At 43.6% G+C, this 5,059-nt stretch overlaps 1 pseudogene; it reads left to right on the top strand.

The window, feature by feature from the left end:
• The first annotated feature begins 3,381 nt into the window (after window positions 1-3,381).
• Window positions 3,382-3,570, top strand: LOC129149914 (U1 spliceosomal RNA; annotated as a pseudogene).
• The last annotated feature ends 1,489 nt before the right edge of the window (window positions 3,571-5,059 follow it).

Raw genomic sequence — 5,059 nt, 5'->3', positions numbered from 1 at the left:
TGGAATTTCCCATATAACATTTTCAGACCATGGTTGACTGCAGGTAACTGACACTGCAGAAAGTGAAACTGTAGTGAGAGGGGAAATGCTGTAGTTGATACTTGTAAGTTCATGGAATCGTTTTCTTTTCAATGATCCTTTTGAAAACAGCCTAAATGATGTCCATTCAACGATACCTCACAAAATGAAATTATAAATATACTCAGACCGCAACCAAAACAAATTCTTTTGTCTCCTCTTGATTGATTCATTTAGCCAGTTTGTCGATAATTATTAAACATCCAATAATATTGTAAGCACTGTAAATACCATGATGGAAAAGCAGAAACAGCCTTTACCTTAATAGAATTCATATGCTCTTGGGGAAGACTCACAGATAAACAACCACTCAATTAACATTTTGTTGTGTATTACAAAATGTAAATCCGGTTGGGGTGGGCATGGGTGGAGGTCAGAGAAGGCTTCTCAAAGATGTGTCTGTTTGGGGTAAAACCTGGGGAGGATGGAGACATGGAGGTTCAGGCAGAGAGAAGGGTATGTTTTATTTTACATTCTCATGTAGTTTTTATTACATTACTTTACACACATTAGAGACAATATTGAGATAATGAGTAGTTTCATTTTTTAATAGATGTACACTGTCATATGCTCTACCCATTTCTAGCATCCCTACATTCCAAACAATTCTAATAGCTGTTCCCCATCTAAAGAGGTTCTGAACACCCAATTTCTATGGGGGCGGGAGGGGGAGGGTTTTCCACCGCCACCAAGCAATTCTCTCGGTACCAGTCTGTCCTGGAGGGTCCAGATGGGCCCCACGGGTTCCAGTTTGTCCTTGCTGTCTTCCACTTCACATCCACCTTTCCTTCCTGACCACCTACCCTGCAGATTGCAGGCCCCAGCACCAGATGCAGAATCAATAGCCCTATGAAGACCACTTAAGGAGCTCCAAAAATTGCTGCTGAAAGTTCCGATTCTTAAACCCCTCATCTGTATCACTCCTAGTGGTTCTGCTTCTCTGATTGAACTCCAACTGGCGCAGGGAATTAAACATAAAGACTTTAAAGTCTGACAACCTCATGACACCACTTCCAATTGTGTGACCTTGGACAACTTAACCTCTCTGAACCTTACTTTCCCCATCTCTTAAATGGGAATACTAGTCCTTTCCTTCTAAGATTGTGATGAGATAATACATAAAATTCACTTGGTGTCTAGCCTTCAACAGCATTCAACAATTTTTAAATTTTTATTTTTGGTGGGGATAGCTGCCAGGCTTTAGGACTAGAGTGGAGAACAAGGGAAGCAAGTCCCTATTCTGATCACATTGGGGTTGAGGGGGCATGCAGGCAAGTTAGCAAGAATGTGGTAAGTGAATTGTGGTAAGAATTTCTATATGGGGAAGAAAGAGTAGGATGGGAGGACTGGCTTAGTCTTGGTGGGGAGTTGGGGTGGGGGTATATCAGGAAAGGATTCCCAGAGGAAGTGGTATCTAAACTGAGAATTGAGGACAGGTAGGACTCCTTAAGCATTCTAAGAGGGTACTGTGTGTGCAAACCTGAGAAGTAAGAGAGAATCTGATTGTCATTATTGTTAGAGTTACCATTGCATATGCTTTATTGGCCCTGACAGCCCCTCAAACCCTCCCCCACCCCCACCACCAACAATAAACCTTGTGTCCCAAGCAGGGAAGAGGGATGGAGACTGGGAGGTAGTGTAGAGCCCAGGAGAGCAGAGGCCGAATCAGAAGCCAATTAGCCTGACTTTGAGGGCACATCTAGACCGAGAGAGAAAATGTAAAGCAATTTTAGAGCAAGCAAGTGTGACTTCCTTTACGGGAAGAGGAAAAGGAAGAAGAGCAGAAAAAAAGGAACCAGACGCCATGAGTTACATAATGTGCCAGTGAAGGGCCATGTGAGGCCAGAGAGGAAGCTGGAGTCCGTGAGTGGGTATTTGCTGAATTGGCCCTGTGTGCCCCCCACTGATACAGCATGGCGGGTATTTGACAAGTCAGAAGACCTTCATGCCTAAGTGATAGACAGGGTGTATCTTCTTAAAGTGTCAGTCTTACTTATGAGTTTTTTGGGGGAAGGGAAAGTCTTTCTTATTTTTAAAATGTACCCAACAGATATATTATGGAACAGCATGCAAATGGCACTTTTTTTTCCTTTAGGATAAAATATAAGCCTTCAAAGAAATGTCACAATTGAGAGCTGTTTCCTGCTTTCCCTCCGACCCAGGTTAGTGAGTCCAGGATCCCTTTATTCTGACATACTTGGGAAAAGGAAGTATTTGACCAGAAACTGGTCAAGAAGCACCAGTTTCAGGCCCAGTGAGAGTCAGGCATGAGCTTGCTTTTCCCTAAAGGCTAGTTCTTGCCAGCTCCCAACTCCAGGACTTAACTACACAATTTGTAGGCCCAGGACAAAATGAAGATGTGAGGTTCAGAAATTATTGAGCCCTAGTCGGTTTGGCTCAGTGGATAGAGCGTTGGCCTTTGGACTGAAGGGTCCCAGGTTCAATTCCAGTCAAGGGCACATGCCTGGGTTGCAGGCTTGATCCCCAGTGTGGGGCATGCAGGAGGCAGCTGATCAATGATTCTCTCTCATCATTGATGTTTCTATCTCTCTCTCCCTCTCCCTTCCTCTCTGAAATCAATAAAAATATAAAAAAAATATTGAGAATTTCAAAACATTGAAACTATGGCATTAAACCAAGGGCCCCGAGAGACTGTGCAGGTCCCCACATCCGTGAAGCTGTCTCTGCCCACTTCTCTTCCCTCTTTCAAATGCACATCTGGGGTATTTCTGAGGCAGAGCACCAGCTGAAGAGGGGAGAGAGGCCTTCCTTGAGTTTGTCCTATTTATAATCTTTTCACACTTCCCAGAGTGTTCGCCTTCTCCAAATTGTGGGAAAGAGGACAGACAGGGCAAGAGTCCATGGAGGTCCCATCTGGTCAATCAGTCCTGCAAGTGTTCTTGATGCCTGCCTGTTTCCGAGGAAAGTGGGTAGGGAGGAAACCATTTGCTTCTCTAATGTTTACACCTCCTCTGTGTGGGTCAGAAGAACACGAGGCTTGAGCTCTGCTACCTATGTTATACCCTGGTCTATTTGCATGATTCTGGCTGAGGTTGGATGGCTGATTAGCTTCATCCACAATTTACAGGCGACCTAACCAAAACTGCTGTTTCTCCAGAAGATAAGGTCAGGCAGGGAAGGTAGGTATTAGTTATAGAAAACAGGTTTCTCGGCAAGTTACCACTGTGGAACCCAGCCCAGGGCATTGATACACTTTGCCCCTACAGAATATTTGGCTCAATATTAGGTAACAAACTCAAAGCAGTACCCTTCACGTGATTGGGTAATGAAGAGCCTCCTTTTATACTTACCTGGCAGGGGAGATACCATGATCACGAAGGTGGTTTTCCCAGGGCGAGGCTTATCCATTGCACTCCGGATGTGCTGACCCCTGCGATTTCCCCAAATGTGGGAAACTCGACTGCATAATTTGTGGTAGTGGGTAAAAAAAAAAAAAAAAAAAAAGAGCCTCCTTTAGTGTGGATATACTCTCTCTCTCTCTTTCATCTTTTTTTGTGTTTGAAATTCTTTTTTTTAAAATATTTTTATTGATTTTAGAGAAGAAGGGAGAGGGATAGAGAGATAGAAACATCAATGATGAGAGAGAAACATTGATGGGATGCCTCCTGTACGCCCCCTACTGGGAATCGAGCCCACAACCCAGGCATGTGCCCTTGGCCAGAATCGAACCTGGGACCCTTCAGTCCGCAGGCTGACACTCTAGCCACTGAGCCAAACCGGCTAAGGCATGTTTGGAAATTCTTAAAGAAACATTTCTTCTTATTTCCATGCTTGGAATATCTTTCCTTCTAACTCTGTTAGAATTCTATCTAGCCTTCAAGACCTATTTCAGAAGGTACAATCTTTTCAAGAATCTTTTCTGACAATCCTTTATGTTTTCCCACTTATTTTGTAATGTATCCTAAGATGTCTGTTCAATAAATATTTATCGAACACCTACTATGTGCCAGGTATACCAATCCTTCTCTATTTTGAATTCATCCATTTATTTAGATATACTGATTTGGGTGCTGTTGTGGTCTGAATGTTTGTGTCGCGCACCAAAAATCATGTGTTGAAAACCTAATGCCAAAGGTTAAGTTTGAAGAGGTGGGGCCTTTGCGAGGTACTTGGGTCATGAGGATGGAGCCCTCAAGAATGGGATTAATGCTCTTATAAAGGAGACCCCAGAGAGCGCCCTGGCCCAGGTGAAAACACAACAGGAAGACGGCTGTCTGTTAACCAGGAAGCCCTTACCAAACACCAAATCCACTGGCAGCACGTTCCTGGACTTCCCAGCCTCCAGAACTGTGAGAAACAAATTTCTATTGTTCATAAGCCACCCGGTATATGGCAGCCTGAAAGGACTAAGGCAAGTGCCTTCCTTCTACACCTAGGCTTTGGGTTACAGTGGTCACCCGGACAGGCTCAGCCCCTGCCCCTGCTGTGGTGGCCGCCTGGTGGAGATACTCTGTCAGCTTTTTGAAGGCAGGGACTGCTTATGACTCATCTTTGTGTCCCCTTCGGCAGCAAGCACAACCCCTTTTCTTTACTATCTGCTCAATAAAAACAATTGTTGAATTAAATGGTACATGAGAGCATTTCAGTAGCACCCTGCGACAAGTGAAACAAAAGTCTGTCACAACTGCAGACAGGGTTTCGTTAGTTGTGGGATTTGATCTAATATGAATGCCTTAACCACAGAAGTCAATACTCTGTGTTTACAGTAGCTTCGTTAGCATTACAATGCAGAAATTCATCAGGCATGAGTTATCCCAGTCAGGTTTTCTATTTTTGTTAGACTTTTTACAGATGTTTTTATTAGTTTTTTCTTCATGGTGTCTTGGAGAGCTACCCCATAAAATCATTAATGCTGGTTATTTAGGAGCTCTTTCAGGGCATCTCAAGATTTATGAGCTATGTAGGTGGCAATGAAAACTTCACAGCATTTTTGTTGTGTATTTTCTGTGTGTTACATAGC

This window comes from Eptesicus fuscus, chromosome 7 (genome assembly GCF_027574615.1).
Source record: "Eptesicus fuscus isolate TK198812 chromosome 7, DD_ASM_mEF_20220401, whole genome shotgun sequence".
Classification (NCBI taxonomy): Eukaryota; Metazoa; Chordata; class Mammalia; order Chiroptera; family Vespertilionidae; genus Eptesicus; species Eptesicus fuscus.
Note: the sequence above shows the minus strand (reverse complement) of the source record. Positions and strands in the feature narration are given on the sequence as shown.